General features: G+C 38.2%; 1 non-coding gene across 1 annotated transcript; it reads right to left on the bottom strand.

Annotated features, from left to right (window-relative positions):
- Positions 1–16,339: 16,339 nt before the first annotated feature.
- Positions 16,340–16,446, bottom strand: LOC118487681. Its single transcript, XR_004882624.1, has one exon. It is a non-coding gene; the product is annotated as a small nucleolar RNA R71 (small nucleolar RNA).
- Positions 16,447–24,968: the final 8,522 nt, after the last annotated feature.

Raw genomic sequence — 24,968 nt, 5'->3', positions numbered from 1 at the left:
GGAAGTGGGAAATGGTGACAATGGATTTTATCACCAAGTTGCCAAAGACAAAGAAAGGAAATGATACAATATGGGTTATAGTTGATAGACTGACCAAGTCAGCACATTTTCTACCCATCAAGGAGACTAATAGCTCCCACATATTAGCCCAATTGTACGTAGATAAGATTGTATCTCTTCATCGTGAACTCCCAACCATTTATGCGTTGGAGAGACCGTTTCTTAGGTGTACCAGTGTCTATTATCTCTGACAGAGATACTAGATACACATCTCATTTTTGGAGAAGTTTCCAACAGTCTTTGGGCACGCGCTTGAATTTTAGTATGGCTTACCATCCTCAGAAGGACGGACAGAGTGAGCGTACAATTCAAACATCGGAAGACATGCTTCATGCATGTGTTATTGATTTAGGTGGTAGTTGGGATAACCACCTACCATTGATCGACTTCTCCTATAACAATAACTATCATATAAGCATTCAGGCTGCGCCTTTTGAGGCATTATATGGTAGGAAATGCAGAATGCCTGTTTGTTGGGCAGAAGTAGGAGAAGCTCAGTTATCAGGACCTGATATAGTCCTTGAAACGACGGACAAGATTGTCCAGATTCGTGATCGCCTGAAAGCTGCCAGGGATAGGCAGAAAAGTTATGCTGATAAAAGGCGAAAACTTCTAAAGTTTGAGGTTGGAGATAAGGTTCTGCTTAAAGTATCACCCTGGAAGGGGGTGATGCGATTTGGTAATAAAGGTAAGTTGAGCCTAAGGTATATAGGACCATTCGAGATCATCGAATGTGTAGAAACAGTGGCTTATAAGCTAAACTTACCTGAAGAGCTCAGTGGTATTCACAATGTATTCCACATCTGCAATCTGAAGAAATGTCTAGCCGATGAATCGCTAGTCATACCACATACAGATGTGCATATAGATGAGAGCCTGAAATTTGTGGAAAAACCTTTGTCGATTGAGGATCGACAGGTTAAGAAGCTTCGAAGGAAGCAAGTGCCGATTGTAAAGGTCAAATGGGATGCCCGTAGAGGTCCCGAGTACACGTGGGAGGTAGAATCCACAATGAAAGAAAAGTACCCTCATTTGTTTCAGTAAATCTCGAGGTCGAGATTTCTTTTAAGGGGGTGAGGATGTAACACCTCGTAAAATCATACCCAATAAAATAAAGACACGTGTCATTTAAGATAAACGTGTTATAAATCCGGATCAGGTTGAAAGATATGAGGTAGGATTAAAAGGTCAACATGTTTAATTATACCTCTGAGTAACCTATTTAAAAATCGCAAACCTTAACTTATTCTATAAACATCTGATAAATAAAAACCAAATCCAGATACCTTGGGTGATAATTAATCTAGAACTCAAAGAAAGGAATTCAAGGATGTTACGACATTTTCATATACAAGACCTTTCCATAAGAGTATAAGATGGCATTAGTGCATGGCAACATATGCAAGGCCATGCAAGGTCTGATATCAAGGTCCCCCTGCCAAAGGCATTAGATTCGAAGTTGTGATAATTGCATGGTCAAACTTAAAAGCTTACAAATTTTTGTCTTCTGATGAAGGCTTACGGACCGCAAAGGTGACCCCTTACGATCCGTAAGGTGGCAGAGCCGGGCGAGTATATTTAAAAAGCGGATACGGACCGCAAAGCCCAAGGCTTACGGTCCGTAAGACCTGTAACTAGGCAGAATTTTTGGACAGCTGCGAGTTCAGCAGGTTACACCGACTTATAAAGATGGTTTTTGAATTCAGGGGCATTGCAACTGGTTTTTAAGCTATAGGGACACCTGGAAATCATCAGAGATCACTAGTAGGATTTGTTGTAATGATCCTATAGAATTCTAAGTCCTATATAAGAAGCTCAATGTTGCAACTTCTCCTTGCTCATTTGCAACTCACTTCAAACTGATCTCTGGAGCTTCTCTGGTCTTCAACAAGCTTCCTTAGGATCCATAATCGTGCTTAGGACTCTTGTAAGTGTCCTTAACCTTCCTTAATTCAGTTTTACTTATTTAATTGGCCTAAAGTCAAACCATCGTAATTAAGATTTGACTTAGTGATTAATCACTAATGGTCCAGTCAATACTCGAATCAAGAGTAGCTTTGAGTTGGTAATTATGTGAGTATTAAACCCTCAAATGGGTACTCTCTGATTCCCACTCTAACTAGGTTAATTTTTAAATAAATACATAATTAGCAATGTAGAAGCCATACAACCTGTTTTCTTATTTATATAACTTGGTAATTAATGTAAGAACATGTCTAAACATGTTCAACCCGACAATTTTCTGTGTAAGCTCGGTTTGGAACCGAAAGTCACAAGAGTTGACTATCACTTTGACTTTCAGTTCTGACCCATTAGAGCATAGTTTAGGAACGCCTTAGAGCTTTATTAGGACCAGGTTTCATATAAGTATAACCCTCCGAGATTATACAACTTGGTTCATTAGTTATCCAATTCATTTGCATGTTTTCGTTATATGCTTAATTGTTGACCATTATGCCCTTTTGACCTTAAAATGATAATTTTGAAAATGTGAAAGAATAGGAACCTTCACTACTGATTTATAAACATGTCCCTAAAGTTTCACATCAGTTTGAGGTCTAGATTAGGAGTTATGCTCAATAGCGTAATTAGAAAGCTTTTTACTTAATAAATGGCATAATTAGCATATACCCTATATAAACCCAATTTTTAATATCAAACTTTTTACCTACTGATATCAAATAATATTTAGGGATTTTTAAAGATTTTTGTTTATTTTTAGGCTGAGCATAACATAGGGTTCTAGCATTAATTCGGTAATTGCCGGTTTTGCACTTTTGGCCTATAAAATGAGTTTTACAAATCATTTTGACCCCAAACCTTTTGCTACTGATTTTATATGATTAATAAAGTATTTCAAGCTTTCTAGAATAATAAAAATATCAGCTTTCTATATAAAACCTGGAATTAGCCCAAAATCGTCTTTTTAAGCGTTTTTAACGCATAATATAAGTTGAAACTATTTTTAACATATAAGGTTTGGTACTTACCGATATTTTTACAAAATTTTCATAACTAAACAGTAAGCAAAATTTTTTAACTCAGAATTCTAATTTTGACCTTTAAAGCCTATGTGAAATTACCAAAATGCCCCTTCGGTGCATAGTTTGGTTATAATTAATAAATTTCACATATATAAAATACCCTACTGTTATGACTTATAAAAATAAGTATTTTTACTGATTATATCAGACCTGAAACTCAGTTTTATATTTAAACTCTTTTAAAGCTTTAAAATGACCAAAATACCCCTACGGGGCATAAATTGAGTTTAAAATTCATTTTGGGCATAATGGAAGGTATCCTACTGATATCAAAACATGTTTAAGGCATATTAACTTAGGAAACTTGTTCATGACTATTTTGGTTACCCGTTACGCACTTTTCGTGTTCGGATCGGCTTATGTAACTAGTTTGCATAAATTAGCCGAAACGGGGCCAACCTTATCATTTTTGTCTCAAAATCCAGAATGTGTTTAAGTCACCCATATTAAACAAGCATACAAGCTTGTCAGGTCAAAACCACATTTAAATCCGGTTTTCGCTTAATCATGCGTTTGAACCGTATCTTTCTTTTAAAACTAACCGGTCTAAGTCTATGCTTAATTAAGACCCGTTAGGAATCTAAGAGGTTATTTAAAAACCTTCGTTCCAGATTAGGAGCCCAGTAAAAGATACGTGCACTTGTTGATTTTGAATATTACTTGCTCAGGTAAATACTCTTAACTTATTTTCCCTATACGGGCTTGGGATACGGTATTATAAAAATACCGCTTGGTCGGGTGTGTAGTCATTTAAATCGTATTGTGATTGATGTATTTACATAACTCGTTTTAATCAGTATTATTTGGTGTATGGCCTTTGGCGGTTAAATGACCATGTCCCGGATATCCTTGGCATCATTCAAAGAAATGGACACGACCTAAGCATGGGGTGTAGGCATTACACCTGACAGTTGCATATGTAAAAACCGGTAATCCACTTAAGGGAATCAACCTTGTGGGCATTTTACCTGTGGCATGTCAGTTAATCTAAGCCGGCTCTTCTAACCGGTTCTAATGGACGACAAATAAGTAAAACTGTATACAAGATTATTTTTAAATAATTGTCCCAAGTTATAAAAGATATTTTTGCCTAAGTGCATTCAAATTAATTTTCAAACTCTTTTCAAAATGAGTCAGTTAATTGTATTTACCAGTGTAAACTGACGTATTTTCCAAAAAGGCTAAGTGCAGGTACTATACGAAATAGGCTGGCTACTCCAGGCATCAATAATCAAGTCTTGCAAGCTCTAGTTGTTAAAGTCTGTTGAACAATTTTCCTTTTTCTTTTGATCCGCCTGTGGATCCATTACAGTCCATTTGTGATACTTTGATATTACTATTATTTGGTTGTAATGTGATTCATCTTCGTTTGCTTCCGCTGTGCATTTAAAATTTGTGTTGTTTGACTATGATGATATCAACTACGTCACGATACTCCCCACCGGGCCCACCGGTAATACGTGAAAATAACAGGGTGTGACATCATTTGTAACCAGGTAATTCATTTTTCGATAGTAAATATAGGCCATGCGTCTGTGCCACAACATCGATTCAGCTTCAGATGCTTTTGATAGTAAACACGCCACCACCGCAGTCGGATCCTTAGCACCCATGTCCATGACATAAGTGTCATTTCTCCTTGGCGCTCGCATCACTATCCAATCGTCCGGAATCTCCAAACCTGGTTTCAACACTAATGCTTCATTCTTGGTAAAATGGACCGAGTGACCGTTGTCGCAGACTTGTGACACGCTCATCAGATTGTGTTTAAGTTGCTCAACATAGTTCACTTTGTCTAGTGTGATCTTCCCATTGGTCACTTTTCCTCGTCCTGTAATTCTACCACCTTTAGCACCCGCAAAATTCACATGTCCACCATCATAATCTTCAAATTCAGTCATCAATCTCGCATCCCCCGTCATATGCCTAGAGCAGCAACTATCAACATACCACAAGTTGATAATCCTCCTTAGCAACTCTTGCACATGCCAACCAAGAAATTAGTTAGATTGGGGGACCCAAGCCTTAATGGTCTTGGGTCATCCAAATTCACCAACTACTTGAACATCCATCCAATATCCATTACTCCTAACTGGAGTCTTGGATCTCAGACCTGTTGATGGAATTTGATTTGTATTTCCACTAGGTCTATGGTCCTGAGGGTTTCTATATGTGTTTGGACTATTTGACCTTTGAAAATTTTGATTCCAAGAAGCTTGATTGTTATAATTTCTAAAGCCATTGTTATAAAAAGTTCGACCACCATTATTTTGGTATCGATTTTGATATTGACCTTGACTGGTGGAGATTTAGACTGAAATTTTGGTTGATTTCTTTGAAAACGTGGAACTTGTCTTCCTGTTCCAGCCTTATCTACACCAACAGCAACATTCTCTGGTTGCTTAGGCGCTGACTTCTTTGGAGAGTTAGACTCTCTCTCCTTTTTATCACCACTCTTCTCTGGTGACCTTTCTCTCTTCCTCTCATTCACTTGTGCTTCATTCTTTTTGTTAGGACAGCAGCTAGCTACATGTCCTTTGGTGTGACATTTGAAGCACGATCTCTTTTTCGAAGACTTCTTGTCTGAAGCCTTTGAACTAGATTCAGGTTTTGATGATGATGCCTTAGAAGGATTTGGTTCAGTTTGCTTAGTTTCAGAATTTTCTTTGTTTTTGTTTTTAGCAAACTCTACATTCGATTCATTTTCAATAACAGCTGTTTCATTTTTCATGTCACTTCCTTGAACAAAATTAATCTTTTTAACAAAAGTTGGATTCTTATTCTTAGGATGTGAAGTTTTCCTTTTCAAAACAGGTTTGCTGTTATTATCCTTCTTAGCATCATCACTCACAGACTCATTACCTTGACTTGATGTGGAACTACTTGGTTCTGTTGACATAAAATTTGTTATCTCATCTTCATCAGGTAGGAATGAATAATCATGACTAAGAGGAGGTGGGACTTCATTAAAGCCCTTGAATCCCACACTAGTCTTGTCATTACTCTTCTTTAACCCACCCATCATGTGTTTCATTACAAAAGACGAATCTCTGAATTGACTTAATTTCTTTTCAAGTTCAACAATTTTGAGTTGTGCATCTGACAACTCTTTGCATTTTTCAGAAATCTCTTTTGTTTTCTCAGCCATCATGTCATGAGCTAAGTCTATAACTTGAAGTTTTTCATTTAATTTGCAGGTTACAGCTTCAATTTCACTTTCATAACCTTTTATTTTCTTTAAGTATAGAGATTCGTTTCTTTTAGCAAAAAAATTGATTCTTTAACGTTAGACATCTCGCTTACCAAACTTTGGTTTTGTGTTGACAACCTATTAACCTCACCCTGTAATTCACGACATTTTAAACATACAGAATTAGACTGTACCTCTCCTGTTTGTTTGTCAAGGTTGGCCATGAGAGCCGCAAGCTGAGCTTCCATTCTTTTATATTTAGCATCCTTTTCTTCAGCTTCCCTTTCATGGTTAGACTTCTGCTTTTCCTCTTCAGCATCTGTTGTCTGATCACTCTTCTCTTCTTCAGCTTTAGTATCCACTTTTGCTTCAGCATCTCTCACAGTAGCTTCATCATCATCAACTGGCACTATCTCTGCCATGAATGCCTGAGTGGCATTCTCATTATCTTCTAGATGAATACTCCAATCATATGAACCTTCTCGTGCTGTAGAGATCAATGCCTTTGAGCTAGAATTGTTTGATGCATTCCTGTTGTTTGAACTCTGACTCGAAGTCTCTTGCTTTTGTTTTTGACATTCCCTAGCGAAATGCCCATAACTTTGACAGTTAAAGCACCTCCCTTTGGTCTTGTCGAAGCCAACAGTCCTCCCTACAAACTCCCTTCTTGTTCTGTTCATGAACCTCTTGACTTTTCTAGAAATCATGGCCATCTGCCATTGCAAATCCATCTCTTCTAGATCATCAGGGTCAATCTGATCATAATCTTCATCTAAAGTAGCATGATCAGATATCTTTTCCTAAATGTAGTTTTCATATGAAGCAACAAATGAAGCAAGTAGAGCAAGATGTTCTTCTGCAGACTTAACACTCATAGGCATCGACTTTGTACTACTACTTTGCTTAGAAGCTGATGATCTCTTAGCTCCTCTTGATCCTCCTGAAGCGGCTACAAAACACACATCACCATCCTCATTTACTGTGACCTGCTCATTCTCACACGATAGAAAAGCAGTAGCAGAGTCGCTAGAAGCGTTGTGAGATGAAGAAGATGTAAGCCCATTGTAAATCCCTGGATTTTGAACCTGATCATAGCCAGTGTCTTTCTTCTTCATACTGAGCTCATAAGCCCTCAGCTTGCCAACTACTTCTTCCAGCTCCTTTGTCTCATAATCTACTTCTCCCTTGATCATGAGAGTGTAGATATCCCACTTAGTAGGTAAGGCATCGAGCAGCTTGTCATTCTTCTCTACGTCAGAATAGCAATCGATCTCATAATTTTCCATTTCTGACATCAGATGGTAGTAACGAGTGATGATGTCCTCAAGTGACTCATGTTTCATGTACTTGAAAACAGCGAACTGCTTCTTCAGTAGATCAATCTTGTTCTTCTTAACATCTGCATTTCCCGCATATCGCTTTTCTAATGCATCCCACATATCCTTTGAATTAGTGTACTTCTTGAAGGTATGCTTGATGCTATCAGGTAAGGACATTTTTATCGCAACCAAGGCTCTCTTTTCAGCCTCATACATCTTTTTGTCAGCCTCTTGCATGTTCACATAGGCAGTTCTACGTGGTCTACCCTCAAAGTCATGTGTTGGGTTTGTGTACCCATTTTCAATACATATCCACATGCATGTGTCCTGATATTCAATGAAGGACTGAAAACGATCCTTCCATGTCAAATAATTTTCCACCTTCATCATCTTAGGCGGTTTATTGGTAGTGCCAACCTCATGCTCCATTTTCAAAAGCTCATTCAAAGTAAACATGTTTGACATTTTAAACGTTGCAGACTGATAAAACCGTACAAATTTTTTCCGAAAACAGTGGTTACCAAATTACACCGTTAGAATCGTCTCGAAAAGACAAATCCAATGATATATAATGTCGAAAACCTAATTCGGGATTTTTTTTTGTCCTAAAAATGCAAGGAACTTAACGGTGCAGACGGTTATGTCAAACGAGCTACAGATCAATTTCTATTTGCAAAACAGTGAAATTTTATCGACGCTTACCAACAAAAATTCCACCCTTCTAAATTTGCTGGTTTTAAATCCTCTTGCTGGGAGTGTAGTTAATTTCGCTGGTCATTTGTTAATTTTGCTGGTCTAGTTCGCTGAGAGGTTAAATTTGCTACCAAGTTCGCTGATCAATTTCGCTTCCAACTTCGCTGGTTAATTTTGCTATTACGACGACCAGTAAAGTCGCCGAAAACCGTAATAATTTCGCTGTGGAAGATTATACAGTTACCAAAGTCGCCTTTGGATTTAACTTCGCCGGTAAATTCGCTGGTTAGTTAATTTCGCAGGTCCAGACTGCGAAACTAATTAACTTCGCCTGTAAATTTGGAAATTCCATCTTCTCGAAATTTTGATGATTTTCCGGATTCTTTAAACAGTTCCTGCAAAATCGAACCACCAAATCAGCAAACTTTTGACACAAATTTGATGAACTTAATGAAGAAAACCAAGAACAGTCTTCAAATTCCAGCCAAATACTCTTCAAAAGCAACTAAATACTGTCCTGAAAACCTGCAAATAAGCCAAATCAAGCACACAAATTGATCAAACACAAACAGAATCGCAGAAAATTATCAGAAATTCAAAATTTCGAAAACCCTAATTTTCGGTTTCAAAAATTTTCAAAAAAAAACTTCTTGTTTCTGCAGCCAACAATTCTGAACCTAGCCTTCAAGAGCCTAGTGCTCTGATACCAATTGTAGGTCCCCTTGTTGTCTGGATCGTCACAGAATTGTCAATCCAATCAAGAGTGCAGAATCCTCTTGATAAGAATATCACAGAATGAGTAGAAACAGAAATTCCAATTGAGTAGACACATCAATTCACAATCAACCTGGGTTTCTATTGATTATCAAAAACAAGTTTTACAATCAATCAAACCCTAATTCGTCCAAGCCTCTATGCTCTCATGAAAATTCTCACACACAAACATTTTGGCTGATTAACCTAAACCCTAATGCAAAGCCTTATTTATATAACACAAGGTTTGCTACTTAGGCTAGGGTTTCCAACATGGGCAAGCCCAATTCGTCCCCCTATAACCCAAATTGGGTTTTGTTTAGCCCAAACTCTATTATTCCACTAATACAAAGCTAAACCCGCTAACCGTTTATCGTTTAACTAATTTACAAGATATCCAAAGACCAAATCTAAGTTGTTGTCACAAATATGCACCAACAGATTATGCGGGTTTCCTTTGAACAGAGCTTGTGCTAGTCCAATTGTACCCCTACCAAACTACGCACCAAATTCTCAAAATCTAATAATATAATTGATTGGCAATCTATATAATGTGGATTAGTATTTGGGGTAGCTATATTAGTATTGTTTTCTCTATGGAAGGGATATTCTTCTTGTACAAGTAGACAACAGATTAATCAAGATATTTACTTTGGTTCTGCTTATCCATTGTGTATGTTAAGGTTTAAAAATGAAGAGGACATCAACGAGAAAGAAACATCTTACAGAAATGAAAACTCCGGCTGAATGCGACACAAGTTGAAAGTTAATCTCTTATTCATTGTCTTCATCCTCTTTGAAAAGAGTATCTCCATTCTCCAAAGTGTGGGTTTTCCTATATGAAATTATCTCCTTTTATTTCTCATGTATTTCGATTTGTATATGGAGTGAGAAAAAGTGAAAGAAGATATTAATGTTTCTGTTGTATAGAGAGAGAGAGGGAGTTGCAGAGGTTGGGCGGCAGGATGCGGTGGTAGTGGCGACAGATGAGGTGGTGAAAAGATGTGGTGGTTACGGTTTTAGGGTTAGGAAATTGGGGTAGATGATATATATATGCATTTTGTTTTGTTTTATATATTAAACATGTAAATAAAAGCATGAAATGAGCACAATACCCTTAAGTGAATAAACTTAACAAAAAAATTAACCAGGTTAATGCTAAGGGACGTACAGTGTAATGGGTTTTGCAAATAAAGGATTGTGACTGTAATTATTAAAGTTAAAGGCTATGTGTTGCAATACGGTACAAACATAAAGGACCAAAAGTGTAATTTACCCAAAAGGATATAGATAGTTACCTATCTAAGTGCTTAACTTGTTTTGCAAGTTAAAGCTAAATATCAGAAACCTTCAGGTTTACGTCAACAATTAGAAAAGTTTTCAAAAAGCTACGGGAACATGACTAAATTTAAGTACAACTTATCACACTCAAATAGATGGACAGAGTGAAAGGACAATCCAAATATTGGAAGACAAGCAGAGGGCATGCATAATAGATTTTGGAGGAAGTTAGGATGATCATTTGCCATTAATGGAATTCTCCTATAACAATAGTTATCATTCAAGCATTAATGCTGCTCCATTTGAAGCACTTTATGGAAGAAAGTGTAGAACTCCAATATGTTGGGCTGAAATAGGAGAAAAACAATTATCATGTCCAGAGATTGTACAAGAAACAACCGACAAGATAATTCAAATCAAGGAAAGACCGAAGACAGCACGAGATCATCAAAAGAGTTATGCAGAAAATTGATGTAAGCCATCGGAATTTCAAGTTGGAGACAATATAATTAAAAGTTTCTCCTTGGAAAGGAGTAGTTCGATTTGGTAAGAAAGGAAAGTTAAACCCAAGATATGTTGGACCATTTAAGGTTATTAAGTGAATTGGACTAATATCCTATCAGCTACAGTTACAAGAAGAAATGGCTGGTATACATGATGTATATCACGTATGTAATCTAAGGAAATGTTTAGCTGATGAATCTTTGATGGTAAATCTTCATGATATAGAGGTAAGTGGTAAAATGAAATTTGTTGAGAAACCTCTCCAAATTGAAGATAGGAAGGTTAAGAATCTCAAGCATAAGAGATTAGTTTTGGTCAAAGTAAAATGGATTCAAAACGAGGACCAAAGTATACTTGAGAATTAGAATCAGAGATGGAACGAAAATATCCATACTTGTTTCAGTGAATCTTGAGGACGAGATTTTAAACAAGGTGGGGAGGATGTAACAACTCCTAAAAACACCCTAGAAAGAACCTTGATCAAAACCCTAAGTGCGCACGACGGAAGTTGAAAACTTGGCTGTTGATGAACCAACCCGCACAAAAATACCCTTACTAAATTCACAATTAAAAACCAGACCATTTAGGATCAAGATCCGAGCATAGCGATAAGAACCGCCATGAAAATCAAGAAAAAACGTGCGATTGGACGAAAAAGACGGCCGAGGACACGTGTCACGTCGATCAGCCATGTGTCAGACCTACCTAGGTGACGTGGCAGGTCTAGGCCAGACGGGCCTCCCAGGTGCCACGCAGGAGAGACCTTGTCTCCTGCCGCGATGCGCGGGAGAAACCCACTTGGCCTATATAAGGGCCAGGTCTGGGACAGAAACATTCGCACCTTTTTTATATCAAAATCGATAATCCTATTCTCTCATTCTGTTGTCCGAATACCTGAAACCCCTAAACCCCTATACTCGGCTCCGTAGTTAGTGTGCTAGCTCTAATCACTGGTACGATACCCTGTCTGATTGATCTGAAACCAAATCAACAGATGTTAAAGTGCTGCCTGAATAAGGCTATACTTTGTCATCTATGGTGAGGTTTTGATCTCGTGATTTTCGTTAAAATTTTAATTGGGTTAATACACTAATCGTGTTACAGCGTGCTTCACCATCCGGACCACCGCACTGGTCTCCAGCATCCAAGCCACGTCTCCAACCAAAGCGAACACCACTCACCTTCTGTAATTCTGTCCATAACCATCGGCGGAAAATCAAAATAGTTTTTTTATGGAATGGGATGCCTAAGAAAGATTTGCACTACACGTTCTAATGAAAGTAGGGTGAGGCATGAATTAACGATTTGCTGGTTGTTCTAAAAACAAATTTTTGTTCCCGACTTTTACATAATCAGTATGGTGCCAGCAACTGAAAAATAAGGTGGTCTCGGGGTGTTGCAGGTGCTACCGAAAATAGATGGTGGTGCTCGAGTGGAATCTGAACGGTGGTAAAATCCATCAGCCAAATTTGTGGATGAAGTTGACAGATCCAATGGATTTACCTATAAACAATATAAGTTTATATTGAATCAAGATGCTATTCTCATTATTTACAAATCAATATATAGTGGTACAAGGATGAATACAATAATTACAAGGGCTTGATTCTAGGGAGAGAATTATGCAATGGTTACGAATCTTCTAGGGAGAGAATTATGCAATGGTTACAAATCTTCTAGGGAGAGAATTATGCATTGGTTACAAATCTTGTTGACTAAGAATAATTTGCAATTAATGGTGACTTAAAGGATCCATTGGAGACTCCAATCTTGGACCGAAAAGACAGGAAAGGTGCCCGTGGAAGCGGTTTGGTGAGGACATCTGTAAGTTGATCCTTTGAGCTGATGTGAAGGACTTTAAGTTGCCTGGAGTTGACTTGTTCCCGTACAAAGTGATAGTCCAAGGCTATGTGTTTCATGCGTGAGTGGTAAACTGGATTGGCACATACATAGGTGGCCCCAGTTTTGTCACAATATAATGAGGGAGTGCTCACATGTGGTAAACCCAGTTCATGGAGTAAATTTTTAACCCATAACAGTTCAGCAGTGGCATTAGCAAGGGCTTTGTACTCAGCTTCGGTTGAGGATCTAGAGACAGTTTTTTGTTTTGCAGATTTCCAAGAGATGATATTGGACCCAATGTATAAAAGATATGCTGTGGTTGACCGACCTCCATCATTAATGCCGCCCCAGTCCGAGTCCGAGAAGGCTTGCAAGTTAAGGTTGGTGTTGCGTTTCAAGAACAACCCGTGATGTACCGTTCCTTTCAAGTATCGGAGTACCCGTTTGAGAGTGCGCAGACGTGAAAGCTCTATCAAGAGAACTAGCTTGCCAGTGTGATTGTTTGGGTGAGTGCATGAATTGAGATAATTTATTGATGGCAAATGAGATGTCTGGACGGGTGAAGGCAAGGTACTGTAGAGTACCAACTAGTTTTCGGTAAGGGATAGGATCAACGGGAGGAGAGGAGTCATTAGGAGAGAGCGGATCAGACGTGCTCAAAGGAGTGAGAACCTCTTTTGCACCATCCATTTTAGAGGTGGTGAGAACATCTTGAATGTGGCGATGTTGAGAATGAAATAAACCATGAGGCGTAGGAATGACTTTAATTCCTAGGAAATGATGGAGAGGGCCTAAGTCTTTGATGGAGAATTGTTTGCTTAGGGCTTGAACAAATGAATCCATGAAGGAATTGTCACTTCCTGTAAGGACAATGTCATCAACATACACAAGGAGGTAGCAAGTGATATCCTTGGAGTTGTAGACAAAGAGGGAGGAATCAGAGAGACATTTTTCAAAACCAAAACTAACGAGAAAGTTGGTTAGTGATGTGCACAGAATGTAACATATTAATTACATCAATTGTGGCATAAAACTAACCCTTTTTAGTGCTAATGTTGGAAAAAGTGTGTTTTTGTCTTCCTTTTGTATTTTCTGGATTAAATGAGCTCAAATGAACAAAAGAAGCAAAAAGACAACTAAATCTAACACAAATACAAGAAAAGGAAACAAACGTGGCATGCCCGACCCCCCGACAGCATCTTCCCAAGCAAAACAAGGAAACAGAAGGCTGAACACGCACTGTGCTCAATGAGCACGGGGGCGTGCCCAAGTGTCAGCAGAAAAGACAAAGTGGTAGAAGCTTCCATTGCCCACCACGGGGCCGTGCTCAGCAGACACGGGGCCGTGGTCAACTATAAGATTCGCGAAATCCAGGCAAATCTTGATAGTACAAAGATGCTTCTGCACACGGGGTCGTGCTCAGGGGACACGGGTGCGTGGTCAACTAATGCAGACAAAGTGCATTTAATGAAGAAAGAGAGGAGGATGGACACGGGGCCGTGCCCACTGGACACGGGGTCGTGCCCGAGCTTCTGTTCATCCTATAAATAGGAGTGCTTGGAGCTCTTGCAACTCATCCCTTGGCACACCACCTCTCTCACACTTCATCCACCACCCACCACCATCACACCACCATCATCCACCACCATCATCCATTGTCCATCGTAGAGTGTGTGAGTCGTCTCGGGATCCAAGATTGATCGTAAGAGTTCTTGACAATCAAAGGCCATGTTTGCCTAAGTCTCTTACATCACTTGGTGAAGACAAGTGTTTAGTGTAATACTTTTTATTTTTAATCTTTTGCACTTTTTATTTGGTTATGTATTAATGACTTTAATAACTAGTTTCTTATGTTGAAGGTGATTGTTCCTTATCGTTTGTCTGTGGTGTCTTGGCATTATTTTACTGTCTATATAAAATAAAAGATTTTCACCATTCATATCTCCACGGTCTATATGGAGGTATGTTGGCTACCTGGTCGGGGGTTAAGGGAACGGTTTGGTAAGAGTCTTGCCATTGTTCAGTGTATAGATCCTACAAAGGACCTGGGTCAAATTTAGTAGGACCTCCTTCAATACCCACCGGTATTGGATGGCGGGGGTCCAAACTCTTTGATCCCCTCATAAGTTAAACTACTATTAAAACTTTAACCCGGTTACTTAGGACTGTATCCTTGCTGACTCAGACTACTTAGCCGAGGGTAATGTCGCCTGCAAAAGAGGGGCCTACCACATTATGCATTAATAACTTAATTAACTATCTTTCAATAATCCGACCCTTTAGGATTGTATCCTTGCTGACTCAAACTACTGGGTTAAGGGTAACGTCGCCTTCAAAAGAGGGGCCTGCTACAATAACTAAGATAATCTCTTAAACAAGTGCAAAAGTGCGAAAATAATCAAAGGTTACACTACACACGAATCGGATCCTAGTGATTCATCTTGTCTATTTGTTTTTTACTTTTATTTTATTTTTCAGCATTTTAGTTAGTTTTATTTTTCTAGTTTAAAAACTTTTTTCTAACATTTTGATTTGATTAGACGTTGAGGATAAACCGGTACTAAAAGCTCTTGTGTCCTTGGACGACCTCGATATCTTACCAACACTATACTACGTCCACGATGGGTGCACTTGTCCATATGTGTGTTTAGTGTTACTAAATATCGTGTTTTATAAATTTAAAACTTGGCTAAAAAGTGTAAAAGGGCTTAAAATATACACCTAAAATATATTACACTACACGCACATCAAGTTTTTGGCGCCGTTGCCGGGTACACAAGGATTTTAAGAAAGTTAAGAATCGGCGGCCTAATCAATTTTTTTTATTTTATTTTTATTTTTTAGGATTTTCTTAAACTTTTCAGCTTCTGCAGAGCTCAGCACGGGCCGTGCCTGGTCGGACACGGGCCGTGCCCAGCATTGTCACTGGCAGTTTTTATTTTCCGAGTTACAGAGAGTTGAGCATGGGGCCGTGTCGGTGCAACACGGGGTCGTGTCCAGCTCCCCAGTGACAGGGATCCGGAAAACAATCACAGTATCTCCGACCACGGGCCGTGCTCACTGAGCACGGGGCCGTGGTGAACTTTCTGACCAACATTCTTTTCTGTTTTTATTGCAGGACTTGGAACCCAGGCACCACATCTGAACTTTCTACGTAGTGTATGAGCTCCAGTTCTAGTAGAGACATAAAAGAACCTCTAGAAGAACCCGGACGCTTTCTCAGAAAAAGATTTAAAGCTAAAAACCAAGAGAAAGTTTCGGGGGACCCACTTTCTATGGCGGGTCAACGTACCCTCATGGATTACCTACGACCCACCGTGGGTAATCTCGGCGCCGTTATCAATGCATCGAATGTCGAGGCCAACAACTTCGAACTTCGGCCACATTTGATACAAATGCTTCAAAATTCCGTAACCTTCCATGAGCTTGTGGACGAAGATCCCCATCTACATATTACTAATTTCTTAGAAATATGTGATACCTTCCGGATCAATGGAGCATCAAACGACGCCATCCACCTTCTGATGTTTCCATTTTCACTAAAGGACCGAGCAAAGGCTTGGCTCAACGCCCTCCTAGTTGGCTCGGTAAACACCTGGGATGAACTAGCCCAAAAGTTTCTATATAAGTATTTCCCTCCCGCTAAAACGGCTAAATTAATGACTGAAATTAATACATATTCACAAGAGGATGGAGAATCCTTATATGAAACTTGGGAAAGGTTCAAGGAGCTATTGCGAAAGTGTCCTCATCACGGTCTTGCGGTATGGCAACAAGTATCCACTTTCTACAATGGGTTGTTGCCACACACAAGACAAACACTTAACTCTAGCTCCGGGGGACTTTTAGGTAATCGCCGCCCACATGAAATATACAATCAAATTGAGGAAATTGCTCAAACCAATTTTCAGTGGCACACTCCCCGAGACAATAAATCTATTGCCCCAGGCGCCCATAAGGTTGATGAAAGCACTTCTTTACAAGCCCAAATCGAGGCCCTTTCTTCAAAAATCAAAAAGTTAGAAATGACAAAAAACGGTCTCGGTTATGGCTTGTGAAGGGTGTGGTGGGCCACATGAAAGTTGGAGTTGTATGAAAGAAACAGATGATAAACCAGAGTCGGTAAACTACATTGATAACAGACCTAGGTCGTCGGGTCCTCCAATGGGTACCTACAACCAAGGATGGCGTAACCACCCTAACCTTGGTTGGAGAGAACCCGACAATAGTAGTAACCAACAAAACCTAAACCAACGAACAAACTTTCAACAACCAAGAAATGAGTCACAAAATTTCTCTCAACAACAAGGTGGACGAGAAAGGCTTGAAGATACTGTATCTCGCCTCGTCTCCGATACTGAAAAGAAAAACTCGGATCGATTTCAACAATTGGAATCGAATTTTCGAAATCAACAAGCTAGTATACAAAACATTGTAAAAAAATAAATAAATTAGCTCAAAATTTCTCCGAGAGACCACAAGGCGCGTTACCAAGTAATACCGAAACAAACCCAAAAGCACAAGTCCATCTCATAACATTGAGAAATCGTACCGTGGGTTCCGAAGAGGCTCCGCCACCGCCAAATGAGGAAAGCACAACACCGCCCCAACAAGAGAAGGCTTCTCCTCCGATTCAAGAACCTACCAAGGCTCCTCCGGTTCCATACCCCGGTAGGTTAATTCGCCAAAAGACCAATGAGAAATTCGCAAAATTCGAAAATTTACTAAAACAATTGCATGTTAATATTCCATTTATCGAAGTCCTAACTCAAATGCCTAATTACTCAAAATTCATGAGGGACTTCCTCACTCATAAAAGGAAAATTGAATCATTGCAATTAGTTAACTTAGGCGAAGAATGCTCCGCCCTTGTACTCAACAAACTCCCACAAAAGAAGATTGATCTTGGAAGCTTCACGATTCCTTGCTCGATCAGGGAATCCCCCGTTCGTAATGCACTAGCCGACCTTGGGGCTAGCATTAACCTCATGCCTGCATCAATGTTCAAACGACTCGGCCTAGGAAAAACAAGCCCTACCAAGATGAGTATATAACTTGCCGACAGATCCGTCAAATACCCGCAAGGTGTCGCTGAAAATGTTAGTACACGAATGTCTATCGCCTTCGTCAATCTAAGCAGTAGCAAGAAACCGAAGAAACCAAGACTTTGTAAATGTCATATCTAGTTAAAAGGCAAGGTGGCAAACTTGTAATTAATGAGAACTTTCATTAAAATGCCTTGACCTATAAATAGGGGATTATGTCATTAGTTAGATTAGATTTTTGGGAGAGTTAGGAGAAGAGATCTTGGAAGACATCTAGAGAGAGAAAGTCTAGAGAGAGAAAGTGTTGTAATCGTGAATCTTGTAGCGGAATTGTCACATCTTTCAATAGATTTACGTTACTAGTACGATATTGTGTGTTCGGTCACGTACGTTCACGGATTCCGCACGTGAAACGTTCGTTACGCAATCGAACGGCGTCAAAACCGGTCCTACAATTGGTATCAGAGCTAGGAGCTCGATTGCTTGATCAAACACATCGTTTTCGTACCAGATTTCAGCGATTTCAGAGCCGAATCAGATCCGATTTCATCGATTTCTTCATTTTCTACCTATTTCTCACGTTTTTACGGAAATTCGTCAAATTGAACGTGATTTCACGGTCGGTTTCGTCTGAATTTTTAGTATGTTGTGCGCACATCATTGAGTTACAATCCTACCAAGTTTCAGATCGAAACTCCAAGTCGTTTAGGAGAAATTGAAGAATTTCGGTTCGTTTTCGCGTCAAACCATACAGGTCCGCTCGTATTAACAGGTTTGGTTCGCTTTTTTGATCAAATTGAGGTTCGCTTATAGGTAAAATCAGGTTCGCTTATAAGTGTGTGTGTTGGTTCGCTCTAAATTCACGTGATTGGTCCGCTTATTTGACATTTAAGTCCGCTTATAAGGTTCCAAAGGGGTTCGCTTTTTTGTCATCGTCTTCACATGTTGATTTAATCATTGCAGGTTGGTGTCGATATTTGCATGTGAAACCAAGGTTGCCGCCCTATTAATGCACCGCCCAATTAATTGGTTGTCAAAATTTAGTCCCAATTAAAGTTGTCTGCATGTTTCAGTTCATGTTCATCGCCCCTTGAAAGTCATGGTTATAAAAAGGCCCAATTACAGCCCTATAGCATGTTGTCGGCCACATTCAATGTAAAGTGAAAATTGTGTTTTGTTTTGGATTGTATGTCACCGCCCACTAACTCGGTGGCCCAATGAATGTTTGTTATAGTGCCGCCCATTAAACGTTATCGGCCTGATCACCATCTTGAGTGTCAGATTTTGCATGTGAAACTTTGAAATATGGGATGTGATAGTTGTTGTTAAAGTTGGCCCAATCAGTGAACTAGTTAACCCATGTCCATGTGTTGTAGTTGATCACTAATAATTTGACCCAATCACATAATAGTGACCGCCCAACATTACTGACTCATTGACTTAGTGGCCCAATCTTTGATTAAAAATCCTTTGTTTCGCCGCCCCATTAAACATTGGCCCAATCACGGTTAGCCCATGTGTTGTTGTCGTTGCCTGCATGTGATGTGTAATAGTTGTTGTTGACTATTAATGTGCCGCCCAAATTAAACAACATCAGCCAAAACTTTGATTGTACATCATCATTAAAAACTTGGCCCAATCCCAGTTAAATCTTTTGTCACCGCCCCATATTAAAGAATTAGGTTGTTTCTTACTGTGTGATTGTAGGCCCTTTGCACCGCTCCACTATATACCTTTGGCCCAATCACGTGTAAAGGACCACTAAAAGATTTGTTGTTATTTGTCATTGTTAAATAAGTGTTGTCGGCCGATCGTACAACAAGTTGATTTTTTGTGTGACTCACTCGATCGAATAGCGTTTTTGTCCGATCGCTCAGCATACTATCCGTTCGATCAACTTTCCGTCCGATTCAGTTGATTGATATTTTTACTGATCGTTTATTTGTGTGTTTGCAGGTAATTCAAAGTGATTTGTTGTCACCGGATTTTCATCAATCGGATATTCATCAGATTTTTGTTTGTGTGAAATTTTTTGAATTGATTGAAAATCTGTTGCTGTGTATTCCTTATTACCAAGACATGGATTCTGAAATTTATATTGCACTGAACAAGTTCAATAATTTTTCAGGTATCGATGGAGAATCAATTGAAGAATTGATCAAAAGGTATGTCGAGTTGTATTGGGAGATGGTGAGATTGAAGATAACCAAGACCAATGAGGAATTGGTTAACAAGTTAGCAAATGTTTTACCGGGTGATGGGTGGAGAACGTATTTGTCAGATTTGCGGAAGATATACTTAGACGTGAATTTGAGCGTGTTTATCGAAAAGATTCATGCTCGAGAACTTGAACTTCAAAAGAATAGTAATGCAGAAACTGATGAAGCAAAAGTCAAATCTAAAGAAATTGTTCAGGTAGAGGAGCAGGTTAAAGAAATTTCAGCTATCAAGGTGGAAAAGAAAGCTGAAACTGTAAATATGACAGAGAAGTGCTTAAACTGTGAAAATCTGAAGTTCGAAAATGCCAAACTCTTGAGGGATTTAGAGAGTTTGACATTAGAAAACGAAAATCTTAAAAAATCAGAAAATGTTTTGAAAAATCAAAAACAAAATTTAGAAAATGAAAAAGTAAAAATTGAAAAAGATTTTCAAAGTCAAATAAAAATTCTTGAAGATGGGAGAAATGTGTTTAGCAAAAATAACATCGAAAAGCAAAAAATGATAAATTCTCATCTTCAGAAGATTATCCAACTTGAAAAAGAAGGAGAGCAAGTGTCACACCCCAACCAATGGCGGAAACATCGGGATGAGACGAAGTGTGAAGATTGCTCGAGACATCATAACGCTATTTGTGACAATAATTTAATAATCCAAATTTCATTTCCAAAATAAATTGTCAAAACATTACAAGAAAAGCAAATAACAACATTGTTCAACATAACATAAACAAAATTGATACAACACTTTAAACCTAAACGTCTAAGTGAGTATCTAGGCATCTTTGCTATCCGTTTTCATTTCATCATCATCAACCTGTAACATGTTTAAAAATACAATTCAATGCAAAAGCAAAGGCGAGTATACAAGTTTGGTACGTACATAGCATAAGATAAAAAGTGTGAACAATTCCTCATGGCAAGCATATGATTCAAGATAACATTAAATATGGCATGTGTCTAACATATCAAACCAAGAAAACGCAATATGCTCAAGACATAACCTCAAGTTTACGGGCGGGTCGTTAATCCTATAGCGCTACATATGTCAAGGTTTGGCTCGTACGAAGTTAATGATAAGTTCAACACATAAGAATAACCCAAGTTTAAAGTATCAAGCCATCACATATACAAGCATGTTATAGGAACGTTCATGTGTTTAACAAAGTGTTCATGTGTAAGTTTTCAATAGGTAAACATGTTACACCCCAAAAGTGGTAAAAGTAAAAAGGGGAAATACGAGTATACTCACAAAGTTTGCATACGTTTTCCGATTATCCAATTGTTGACGAGTAGAGATTTAGAGTCCGAATGTATAAGGGTTAAAGTTCAAGAATGTTTAGAGTCGAGATTCGGTGTTTAAAACAACATAAAAATAAGATATGAGAATAACATGGAAAATAATCATTTAGTACATATGATGCTTGTTCTTGACACTAGGAAACTCGAAGGAGTTTAGATGTTTTCATGGAACAAGGTTTCATTAGAATCGTGACAAGTTATCATAGTCTAGGATGATGTAATCTAGTACCCCGACATATGAACACTAGTTCATCATCAAAGATTCGATTATTCGAATAATATATTTAGGTTATATAATATATGTCCAATAGTTCAAGCATGAGGTAGAAGATTAAAATCTTCATTTTGGTACCTCTAAATGTCATAGAAGTCATGTAGGAGGTAGGAAGATCAAGTCTTCCATTTAGGCACCTCTATGTGTTCACCACTACACTTGATGTAAAAAAAACAACCAAGGAGGGTCATGAACATACAATAAAGAATAAGAAATATACACACTAACTAAGAGAAATCATCAAATCATGTGAGGATTGTATGTTTGGACAACCCAAGTTGTTCCATAATCACTCATGTATCAAAGACAAAGTTTGACATGACTTGTGGGTTAAAAACCCTAAACAAAACACCAAGTTTATGAGGTTTAATCCTCTGATTTTAAATGTCTCAACCTTGTTTTTAAGCTTAACCAACCATGGGATAAGTTGTAAGCATTAGGACATAGGTATGAGATGTGTTGGACACAAGTTGCATAGGTTTAAACAAGTTTTTGATGAACATAAAAACAAACAGAAAGTTTATGGACTATTTCGGGGCATTTCCAGGTCTGATTTCTCCAAGGAGAAGTCTAGGAATCGAACCCCATGATTATACAAGCAAGTAGGAAAAAGAATCGAGTGAATCGGATAAGAATTGAGTGAGTTATGCTCATTTTCGTGAAGGGGTGTCAATCTACTCGAACCCTTGCTTTCAGCTACGGTTTGGTGGATGTTTTGTGAGTTTTTAGGGTTGCAAAAGTGGTAGGGAGGCTGGTTATAAGTGGTATTTATAGGGGGAAGGATTAGGGTTTCAATGGGTTGGGCTTTAGAAGTGTTTAGAAGGGGTTACACCTTGAAACTAGCCCACAAAACCCAACTATATGGGCTGAATTTTGCTGAATTGGGGCTGCCATATTTCTTTATTTTTTTATTTTTTTAAAACATTATAATGAGTAATTTTGTTAGTTAAGTTGTGTAATAATGTGCAACAATGTTTCCCCTAACTTGTAACAAGGTGAAATATGAAATAAAACATGATTTAACTAGGTAAAAAGTGTAATGTACAAGTTTTATTTACGAAGCAAGTTCCGTATTTTACAACGATTACAATGAAAGAATGGTTATAAGAACACAAGATTTCCAAATTTAGAATTTCACGTAAGGTTTCTAAATGTAGGAAGTTTGAAAACGCAGGGCGTTACAGTCTCCCCTCCTTTAGGAAATTTCGTCCCGAAATTTATTTAAGAGGAAGGCTTGAAAGAGTTTTTGGCATAAAGGTGATCATTAAGAATTGAAACTTGGGAAGTTTGAAAGTTTTGAAAAGTACCAAATTTTGGAGAACATCAAGGTAGATTTGCAAGGGGAAGTTTTTAAGGATAGTATAAAAAATCATACTTTCGTAAAACCTGTTTATTGAGAGGAACGAAAAGGTTTGTTACTTTAAATAAAGCAATAGAGAGATACTAAGTATAGTTACACAAGAATCAAGAATAGGGAGGCTATTTTATAGGTAATGAGGTAAGTTAGGACTCAAATGTTTAAACAAGCTGGATTGCGAACGAGTTTTGTATAAAATAATACGAGTATAGAATGAACGAATGGCTCTTAAAGAGTACAAGTATGTGAATAGCATAAGTGTTGGATAGATGAACGTAGTGTGTTAAGGATGAAGTCTCGTCATGAATAATCGGATATAATGCGTTTGTGAGTTGCGTGAAGTTGTATTAGGTCCAAAAGGTCTGCAACACACTGAATTTCTCATGGCACGTTTTACGAAAGTTTGGTAACATGGTGAAAACCCTTATAAATAGGAAGTACCAGCGGCGTATCCACCATGTTTTGACCACGTTACGTCCGTTTTGTCTTCGGTGTCATGTTACGTTTCGTGTATTACCATACGCAGTAGCACACTCTATGGTTCTCATACGCCTATCACTATAATCCCGTGTGCACCCGTGATTATTTTGATCGTCGCATGGTCCGCATAGCTTGTACTAGTTGTGTATGAATCAGGGTATACATAAAAAGTTTAGAATGTGTATGTACAAGAATATAGTATATAAGCAAGTCCATGTTTAAGTATGTGTGGGACCCACGCAAGCGAATCCCTCAGGTTACGCTCGCGTATAGGTACGAATGTATGAATCATGAGTAAGGATGAAAGTATGAGCATAAGTTTAAGTATGAATACGCATGTATGTATGAGCATAAACATAAAACGTGTAAGTAGTATGTGTACAAGCAGAAGCGTAAAACGTATAAGTAGTATGTGTATGAGTACAAGCATAAAACGTATGAACATAGGTGTAGGTATGAAAAATAAATATTGCGTATATGGTGTACGTTGAGGCATTGCGGATTAGAAAGGCTAAGTATGTAGATATGAACGATATAAATGGTGTTATCGCGAGATATCGACTAAAACGTGTATGACGATGTGCATGTATAGTTGTTCCAACAAAACGTTGAGTTTATCGAATCAAAATTAGATTGAGCCTGGTTTGAAAGGTAGAATATAGTTTGTATATGTAAAGGAACATAAAGTACTCGTTGGTTATGCATAACGTATTTTGTAACAAATAGAAATGCTAATTTTGTTTAAAAGGGTTTACGTAGTCCGAAAAATGGTCGGTCCCTATGAAGTCTTCTTGCCCACGTGTTTTGTAAATTGGTGTAGGAAAAGGGTTTTCGTTAAAAAGTAAGTTCGTTTCATCAAAGAAGAAATTATGAATTTAGGAGGTTCTTGTGAAAACTAGGATCCTTAGAAGAGAAATTTAGCAAAAGGACTTAGTGATTAAAAAAATTAACAAATGATTTGTTGATGTTGAAAAGGGTATTTGGTAAAACAATCATATAACTTCTATAAGATCTTATAAGTATTTGAGAAAGGTTGGTTGGATTTTGATTAAAAGTAGAAGGTAAGCATGTTTTAGTGATTAAGTCGAATATGAAGTTCAGGGGCAAGAGTTTCATTGAGCCGATTAAATTGATAGGTAGGATTTCGTAAGGTTTTGAAGTTCGAGCAATAAAACGTTTTAAGACATGATTATGAATCTCGCGGATATGAGTTGAGTGAAAATAGATTGTAGAATAAGAAGTACGTTTGATAAAACAATGCATTTTGAAATCGGTATGAGTGGGTATTTTGAATAATCACAAACAATTTGGGTATAAAATATGATCGAGTTTGCATAATAAGATATTTTTGAAGAGATGTTTTGGTAACGATCACCTAGGTAAGGGAATCACCCCTAACTCGTTGGTGAGGTCGTTTTAAGGGAAGAGGGGTGGAGTCAATCGTCAAGGTAAGGAAGTCACTCCAATCTCGATGATACCTCTCCACTAGTTGTTACAAGGAATATGAATTTAAATTATATGAAAATCATGCATATATAAATGTATCGAAAAGGTTCGATATGTTGTGCGTGTGAAAAGAGAAATCAAAGGTAAACTCGAGGTTGAAAG

This window comes from Helianthus annuus, chromosome 15, assembly GCF_002127325.2.
Source record: "Helianthus annuus cultivar XRQ/B chromosome 15, HanXRQr2.0-SUNRISE, whole genome shotgun sequence".
NCBI lineage: Eukaryota > Viridiplantae > Streptophyta > Magnoliopsida > Asterales > Asteraceae > Helianthus > Helianthus annuus.
This window is presented reverse-complemented; position numbering and strand designations above follow the sequence as displayed.